General features: G+C 37.7%; 1 long non-coding RNA gene across 1 annotated transcript in view; it reads left to right on the forward strand.

Annotated features, from left to right (window-relative positions):
* Positions 1 to 677: 677 nt before the first annotated feature.
* The window catches only part of LOC143905952 (uncharacterized), a 14,293-nt gene continuing 5,026 nt past the window's right edge, over positions 678 to 9,944 (forward strand). Inside the window, exon 1 of the long non-coding RNA XR_013259393.1 lies at positions 678 to 762. This is a non-coding gene — a long non-coding RNA (uncharacterized LOC143905952). The remainder of the gene's footprint in view (positions 763 to 9,944) is intronic.

Consider the following 9,944-nt stretch of genomic DNA (forward strand, 5'->3'; position numbering starts at 1 on the left):
TGGTAAAAAAAGCACGTCGTAATTTTAACGTTTAGACAACGTCCAAAAAACGTTAGTAATTATAAGTTACATTTGATAACTTTCTTGAACCGCTTACAACGTTGTGATTAGTAAAAAAGTAGTCCTTAGTCGGAAAGTTAACCGAAAAATGCTGCTTGGGACGTAATCTTGCTCTAACCTGTTTTCACGTTTTCTACCCATCAGATTCTGCTGTCAGATGTAGAGAAACAAGATGACGACTTTTCGATTTATTGCACGATATCGCACAATAATCGCACCTATCGATTTCAATGTCTTCTCTGTTATCTAGAATTCTACACAAAAGTAGAATTTTCGAATGAGACACTATTATCGACCTTTCACCCCCTGTATCTCGGAAACTGTCCATTTTTTGACCTCGGGCCCATTGGGACTTTTGATCAAGACGTTATTAACTACATCATACTACAGTTTCAGCAAATTCGACGGGTGACTATTTTTCCATAAGATGTGTGCAGGCATCGACATATACTACTAGACTGCGCAATCCGTATCTAACAGTGTACCAAAATGATCTGCGTCATAGAAAAGGATAGAGCGCATGTGCGACCAATTTCTGTCTCTTTTCAACTAATATTACAGTATTGAATAGAAAGAGATATAGATATTGGCCGCACATGCGTTCTATTCTTATCTATGACGCGGACCGATTTTCACGTATGCGCAGTCCAGTAGTATATGTCGATGTGTGCAGGGTCTTTTCCGATACTTAAGGGCGAGTAGGTAAGAATATTTTAAGAATAAAAAAAGGGAAGAGCGACTGAGTAAGTGAGTGAGCGGGTGAGTGGGTGGGGGGGGAGAGAGAGAAAAAAAAGGAGAGAGAGAGAGAGAGTGTGTGTGTCGCATGTACGCGTACGCGTATGCGACACATATGTATGCGGAGGAAATCGGAAGAGTCATACCGAGAGAGGAAATCCGCGGAGTTTACGATGCGGAAAGTTCAAAAACCTTATTACTACTGCGTTGTTCTTCAACGCGCACATACACGCGCGCATACACGCACATCCGCGCCGCGGGTTGAATTTTCTCATCGTCGAGAATCAATCAACGTCGCGGGCGGGAAAACGTTTAAAGATTATTTTTCTGTCTTTCGTTTTTCTTTCTCGTGAAAATACGCGTAAAAATTGATGTGCGTCAAATAATGGAGAAAAACATCCGAGGAAGGCACCCCGTGAAGCTGCATTTAAGAAGGCTCGATTGAGATCGAGAGTAGGAGAATTCTGGAGATTACGTATGGATTGATTAATATGGTTGCACAGCACAATGAAAGAAACGTTTTGCATTTGTCTTGCCTTAGAAACTTCGTGTTTTCGTGACACTATACGTTGAGCAGGTTGATATATATTACGTCTATCTTTAGGATATACGAAAGGTAAATGAATTGACGATAGGTATGTCTTGATGTTCTTTTAAACGTTTGTACCGAATATTCTGTCTCTCTGTCTCTCTCCCTTTCTCAAACGTACGAAGGAATTGATTAATTATAATTATTTTACTAATTAATTATTATTTTACGAAAATACTCTGGCAATTCGAAAATCCGCTTATCCTTCTTTGTGACAACTTTAGAATTATCGGTTTTTCCGTTACGTATTTTTATATTTGATATATTATTTATGTATATGTAGACATTCGCAGTTTGGCCTCACGATTGTAATCGTGTCTTTTAGGCCCAGTTCCACAAATGTCGCTTAATTTTTAACCTTAGGTTATCTCACTCTTTGTCTCTTTCTAACTCTCCCCTTAAGCCGAAATCACACAAAGCACGATTTCTTGATTATGAATGAGTATGATGATAATGAATGATTAGCATGCTGCTACGCCTGCTCTGATGTATGCATATAAACACGTTCATGCATTGAGTGAGGTACTTGGCATTTGGCATGCATCATTGCATGCACCTTTCACATTGAAAATAGTTGTCACGATCGAGCAGACGATCGACAGCATCTTCGGAAAAGAAATTTTAATTGTGCTAATTTCGTAGTACACGTCAAAAACGTCAGATTCTAAAATGTAGTGAAATAAATAACAATATTAATAGAAGCATATAAAAATGAACCCACACTGCATGTTAATATTTGTTCATACATTCTTTAATTTCTGTATTTGGACGCACTTTTTCTTCATTATTTATTTTTTGTAGAACTTTATTACGTAAATGTTTATTATGGTAATTATGGTAATTTAACATATAGTGCAGGTCAATTTTTATATGCCTTTATTAATATTGTTATTTGTTCTTTTTATTCCACGACATTTTCGAATCTGACGTTTGACGTGTACTACGAAATTAGCACAATTGAAATTTCTTTTCTGCTGAAGATGCTGTCGAGTGTCTGCTCGATCGTGACTACTTTTTCAATGTTTTATTTAATGCATGCAATCATGCATTCCACGCAGCATCATAGCAGCATCATTCAAGTTAATCATTTAAGAAGTCGTGCTTCGTGTGATTTCAACTTTAGAAAGAGACGAAGAGTGAGTTAACCTTCCAGATAACATGCATGTTGCATAAGACGTCGTAAAGATATCTTTAATAGAAGATATCTTCAGATATTTTTAAGATATCTGTAAGATATCTTATGCAACATGCATGTTATCTAGGCTAAAATTAAAAGAAGATATCTTTAATAGAAGATATCTTCAGATATTTTTAAGATATCTGTAAGATATCTTATGCAACATGCATGTTATTTAGGCTAAAATTAAAAGTTAATCGACGTTTGTGAAACTAAGCTTATAATTATAATATAATTTGTAAATCTTTCAAACGCCTTCACGCGATATCGAGATCTCTTTGATAAGGAACTTTAGAAACAAAGTATTTTATGAATTGTTAAATATTTGTTATATCATTGATTGTATCGAGAAATATATCTCGTAGAGCAGGAACTATACGTACAAATTTCTTGCGCGAAAAATGTTCGATGTACATACAATTACGTATGCGGGCAGACGGACAAAATACATCGATGAACGATTCATAAGTTATTTCTTGGTTTTTATCAATGTCATTATTTGCGAGAACGACAATACCGCACTCTGTGCTCCGCGGGGAAACTCAACCACGATCGCGCGTGTACGTATGCGAGCGTGTATGTGTAGGAAGTGTGCGTTACCCACCTTCGCACAGCGACGTCGCCTGAGTTTATAAAAGCTACCTTAAGATTTAGTGATTGTGTAGTGCGACAATTGACGACTGGCGGCGTGGCTAAACACATGACACATGCTGGACGTGTATGCGCGCACGCCGTTTATAACTTATTTATAGATTATTAGATAGACAAATATATATCGACGAGAAAAATATTCATTCTTTGTCCGTACGTGGCTAAAAGAGATGTGTATATGTATATATATATATATATATACATATACACATCTCTATATATATATATGTGCGTGCGTGCGTGCGTGCGTGCGTGCGTGCGTGCGTGCGTGCGTGCGTGCGTGCGTGCGTGCGTGCGTGCGTGTGTGTGTGTGTTATGGCCCGGACATATAAAAAACTTAAGCAGTAAAACAAGCAGTAAGCAAATCAGCTAATCAAAGTCAAAAACTTAAGGCACGGCCCTAAGCGGTAACGAATCCATACCGTTGATGTCTTACTGCTTAAGTTTTAGTGCTTAAGTTTTACTGCTTAAGTTTTTCTATGTGCCAAAGCCCAAACTGTTGATTTCTTTACTGCTTGAGTTTTTCTATGTGCCCGAGCCTTTAACATTGCTTTTTCTTTTTCCGAATTTGCGTGTATTTACTCTTACGACTTGTTTGCTTGATGTACGAGATAGATCAGAAATCGTGACCCTCCGAATATTTTCAGTTTGACTGTCGAAAATCGGAAACCCGAATGTTCTCGAGTTGTTTATAACAAACGATCGCTGAAAGAAGTCAAGTTTAGACGGTCACATTGAGCGTTAAGTTCGGTCTACAATGAGTTGTATCGTAAGTCGTAAGTCATAAGTGAATTGACCAATCAACGTAGTTGGTATCATAAATATTGGCATTTATGACACCGAATTATGACAGGGATACGCGGTTGTGACCACGGTCGTGTTCAGTAAAACGACTGTTGAGTTGTCATTTTACCAACGCTCTACGTTGATTGGTCGATTCACTTATGACTTAGGACTTACGATACAACTCATTGTAGACCGAGAAGGCCCGTCTACAATGAGTAGTTAATCGTTAGTTAGATGTCGGAAGAGACTCGGAAAAAGTTATAAACGTATCGTAAGGCGATCGGAAGGCTGATAGCAGAGAACGAGACGTAAATGTCGTAGTCGTGGACGTAGGGTAAAGCAGAGAAAAACGTAGTCGTAAGGCTATTGTAGGCAATAGGCCTTACGACTACGTTTTTCTCTGCTTTACCCTACGTTCACGACTACGACATTTACGTCTCGTTCTCTGCTATTGCCTACAATAGCCTTACGACTACGTTTTTCTCTGCTTTACCCTACGTCATCCTACGTCCACGACTACGACACTTAGGTCTCGTTCTCTGCCATCAGCAGAAGTCTGTAATCGGCGATCGTAAGCGATTGGCCAAATGCCATCTCTTATTATGGTCAGTCTACAATGAGTCGTTAGTCGTTAATCAGATGTCGGAAGAGAGTCGGAAAAAGTCATAAACGTGTCATAAGGCGATCGGAAGTCTGTAATCGGCAATCATAAGCGATTGGCCAAATGCCATCTCTTTTACGATCACCGATTACAGGCCTCCGATTGCCTTTACGATACGCTTATAACTATTTCTTCCGACATTTGACTAACGACTAACGACTCATTGTAGACTGCGATGGCCATTTACGATCACCAATTACAGATTTCCGATCGCCTTATGATATGCTTATGACTTTTTCTGAACTTTCTTCCGACGTCTGACTAACGACTAACGACTCATTGTAGACTGGCCATAAGAGTTCAAGCTGAATCAACTCATACAATGAGCTTACGATAGCTATTACGACGAGCGTTACAATCGCTTACGGTGAACATTACAATTATAAATGTAGTTGTAGTTTTAAACGCGCGACAAGGATACGCAAGCCGAATTTTATTCAATGACATAAGAAAGGAAGCGACAAATCGGATTGCACTGACTGGTAATCGATATCAGTAATTAATTTCATTTTAACAAAGGCCGTAGCCTGATAAGAAAGATCAATGTGCCCCCACACGGATCATGCTTATTTTTTTTCCTTTGATTGGTATCAGTGTCACTTACAATTTAATCAAATATTAGCCCTTAATATTTAACCGTTTTAGTGTAAAAAATAAAAATAAAAATTTTGAAAATAATTCATATCTTTTAATCGGCTTAACCGATTTTGATGAAATTTTAATATGTTGTAGATATCATTGAGACACATTTGTGAAAAATTCGGGAAAGGTTTCTGATGACAGAAACATTAATAAAAAAAAATAAATAAATGTTCTTGCTTTTTTTTTTAGTTTCGATATCTTTCTGGCACAATTACGAAAAAATTTTTGTAAAACCTTGGAGTAGTTTCCTATCAGACATAATTTTTTGGAAGCAATGGGTAGGCGGTATTTTTAAAAAATAAAGTATTTTTTTCATTTTTTAAAAATATGATATGCTTTTGGTACGATCGTCATATATTTTATGTAGAATTTTGGGCCTACCTATTTTATTGTTTCCAAAAAATTATGTCTGATAGGAAACTACTCCAAGGTTTTACAAAAATTTTTTTGTAATTGTGCCAGAAAGATATCGGGACTAAAAAAAAGCAAGAACATTTATTTAATTTTTTTATCAATGTTTCTGTTATCAGAAACCTTATACAAATTTTCCACAAATGTGTCTCAATGATATTTACAACATATTAAAATTTCATCAAAATCGGTTAAGCCGATCAAAAGATATGAATTATTTTCAAAATTTTTATTTTTATTTGTCACACCAAAACGATTCAATATTAAGGGCTAATATTTGACTAAATTGTAAGCGACACTGATAGCAATCAAAGCAAAAAAAAATGAGCATGATCCGTGTGGTGGCACATTGATCTTTCTTATCCGGCTACGGCCTTTGTGATCAACCGTTGTAACGATCAGTCGGATTTATGGAGTCGGTCGGCGTCTTCTGATACATCCCGGATATTTACGCCCGTAATACAAGTACTTCGGAACCATCTATCCCTGAATCCTTCGCCACTACATATAGCGAAGAGGGTGATATATGCGGAAATGCACGTGGTGCGAGTATTAGCCCGGCTTGGAAGGGGGTGAAGCGTTTTCCCGGGCTAATTTGCGGCCATCGATTCGCAATCCTGTCGGCCGCGAAGAGTATACTGTGTGTACAACTATATGTATACGTATATATTATTAGGTCAGATTGTATTCGCGTTAAGTCGGATCCGGACCAAGCCAGCAAGCGCGAACGAGCGCGAATGCCGCGANNGAGCGACNTGNNNCGACGAGCNNAAATGGAATCGGAAGTACTCACCGAAGCAAGTTTGCGCTAGTTCACGCTTGTTTGCTCGCTTGGTCCGGATCTGATCAGAATAAATTGCAGCGAGAACTGCTTTCCATTTCCTTTCGACTTGCGATCTATTCCCAGGGCATAAGGTCGAATCGTCGATCTCCGGAGAAAGATCTTGACGTTTACTCGGGATCCCGAGGCCAGTTAAGGGAGAATCGGCATTACGTCTCGTTCGCCGTGTTCTTGGATAAGAACCTCCGCGCGATTTATCGTCACTTTCTTCTTGTTTCTTTACGATTGACCAAGCGTGAAAGAGGATCTGTGCGCGCTAGTTAAAGACTCTACAATCACCGCGATCTTGTCCGAACTTCGTTCCATGACGATCGTTGGCACTTCACGCTTCGGGTTGTCTATTGAAGAACTGATACTGCAACATGGGAAAGAAAGAGTCATCTTTTATGCTTTGCCGTTTTTTCGAGCGGTGTATGCGAGATGTTTCTCGCGACAATAGAGAGGAACCGCGCTAACAAATCGGTCTTGGAATAAAGAGCGCGAATATCTCGGTGGGAACTCTCTTAATACAGGAGATTCATTTAGAAAGAAAAATTTACAGGTTATAATTTAAAATCTCTTAATTTATATATCCTTTGTGATTGTAAAACCAAATCTTTCACGAACTTGAGGAGATATCCTTGCGTTCTGTCTCTCGTTACGTTCATGTTGAAAAAATAATTTTTACCCACTGATGTATTAGTAACATCAAAAAGTGAGTTACTGCATAATTTTTATTCTTCATCGAACCCAAACCTTAGATGTTAAATTATCTATCAAATATAATTTAAATAAATAAAAAAGGCGCGATTAAAATCCATTCCAATCTGTACAGTGTTCTCAGCTCAGGAATAAAGCCCTGTTCGAAATTATCATTCTGTTTATAACCGTGTTTCAATTACCATTCATCATCAGAACGTCAAAAGAGGACCGCTCTGATCAATATTTCGATATTGCGCCTTCGCGACGGTCTCTCCGAATTAATCGAGAGGGGGAGGGGTAAGGAAGGGAGAGAGGGAGAGAGGAAGGGAGAGAGGGAGGGAGAGAGAGAGAGAGGGGGTGAGAAAGAGAGAGGGGGAGAGAAAGAGAGAGGGGGATAGAAAGAGAGAGAGAGAGAGAGAGAGAGAGAGAGAGGAAGAGAGCGCGGTAGGCGCAAACCGATCTAAGGCTTAGTGAATATCCTTACACTGTAACGGAGGGTCAGTGGGAATGCTGTCCCGGTAGCTGGAGTGATGGAGAGAGTGTTGGTGGTAGTGATGGTCCATTCAGGTTCAGGCAGATGGGGGGTAGTTGTCTTACCATGCTGGAGTCAACCTGCTGCAGTAGTCCGAGTCCCTGCTGCGACGACGTCGAGGACACGGACGGCCGTCTCGAGCCTGTTCAGGCTCGAACTGAGCAGATAGGGCACGCTGTTACTCGTGATCGGCATTCCGCCCCCCTGCGAACAGATCCGATTTTATTCGGATTGGTTGGGTTCCACCGGGTAATCGCTATTCTGCCAAAATTTACGTGCGAGAGACAGAGAACAGACGTTTGGGGGAAACTAATTTCTCGTCCATTAAGATTTCACGCGTAAATCACGAATCTGCGATTTCACTCGCGCTTTGTTAATACTCCGCACGGCCGATCAATTAACGACTCCGATTTATTTCTGTTTTACCCGTATGATCAATAGAAGGGATTCGCTTTTATAGATGGCAGGTAGTTTTCCGATTGTTCCGAAGAATGTCAGTAGGTCATGCTAGTTTGAACTTCGATGCGCCCCGCGAGCATTACTTGATATTGTGCATAGAATATTTAATTCCCGTTGAATATTTAACTCTCGAAACGGAGACGTTACAAATTCCCGATGAGACTCGTTTGAAGAGTATGGCACTTCCGCGTTTCACGCTTTCGAATGTCGCGAGCAGCCGTTCATCAATGATTCTGTATCATATTGATGCCATTTCTTTTTTTATGGTATTTTAATGCGCGTCGCACGTCGCGTGTTGTTTCCGTGACATGCATATAGACATATCCTTTACAAAAAAGTATTACTAGTTGGTTAGTAATAAATACTTATTTTGTGTATTAATAATACTAAAGTTAAGTATTTATTAGTACTTGAATCACTGTGATCCAAGTATTGCACAGTATTTTATTACTGGTCAGTAATTTATGAAAGTAGTATTTAATACAGGACGAGTATTGAATATTTAGTATTAAATTACTGACGAGAAAGCATTTAATACTAGGTGATAAATACTTGTGTAATAAATACTTGTGTTGAATTACTGATGAGTATTTCAATGTTAGTACTAAAGTACTGGACCGAGGATTCCATGTGTAATAAATCACTGGCCAGTATTTTAATGTTAATACTCAAATACTGAACTGAATATTTCATGTAAAATTAATCACTGACCAGTACTACAATTTGTATAGAAACATTATAATGGTTAATTCTTGATAATATTAAAGAATAAGAGAAACAAAAATAAGGCACAACTACATTTTATATAGGTCTGTATAATTCGTCGTGATAAAAGTGTGCAAGGTTTGAAATAGAACTGCTGCTGATATCATTTTAGTAGCAAATAGAACGACAATTAATACTCCTATATTTTTTGCTTTTTTGTGAGAACGTGTGTCTCATCAAGGATAATGATTGAAGTGAACAATTTTCAAACGTTTCCAGTAGGAGATGAGAGAACGATTACAACTTAACAAGGGTATTATAATTTAATTATTATAATTTAATATTTGCATTCTTTTGCTTCCTCATAGAGGAAGCTTTGTTTTCGTAAATTCGTATATTAACTTTTGATTGCGTATAATCTTGGGTTTAATCAACCAAATTTAAATTAATTATATATGAAATAGGGGTAGAAAAAACTAAAGAAAAGATTGGTTTTATAGTTTTTGACGTTAATATCTTCAGATTGTTGTAAAACGTCAAAATATTGCCCCAAAAAAATGTCTGTATGTATGTATGTATGTGCACAATTTACTAAAAAATCCATAACTTCAAAACTAATCAACCGAATTTAAATTTTAAATATATGAAATAGGGGTAGAAAATACTGAGTAATTTAATAGAATTATTAAAAATTGTTAATATTAAAGGGGTTACCAATTTCTTTTAAAAAAATGTACGTGCCAAAACATTTTTTTTTAAGAAATGGGTAACCCCTGTAATATTAACTATTTTTAATAATTCTATTAAATTACTCAGTCTTTTCTACCCCTATTTCATATATTTAAAATTTAAATTCGGTTGATTAGTTTTGAAGTTATGGATTTTTTAGTAAATTGTGCACATACATACATACAGACATTTTTTTCCCTTTAGAAAGAGATGGGTGAATTATTAAAAATAGTTAATATTACAGGGGTTACCCATTTCTTTTAAGAAAATGTTTTGGCACATACA

This window comes from Temnothorax americanus, unplaced genomic scaffold (genome assembly GCF_048541705.1).
Source record: "Temnothorax americanus isolate GAGA-0224 unplaced genomic scaffold, ASM4854170v1 Scaffold7, whole genome shotgun sequence".
In the NCBI taxonomy this organism is placed as follows: domain Eukaryota; kingdom Metazoa; phylum Arthropoda; class Insecta; order Hymenoptera; family Formicidae; genus Temnothorax; species Temnothorax americanus.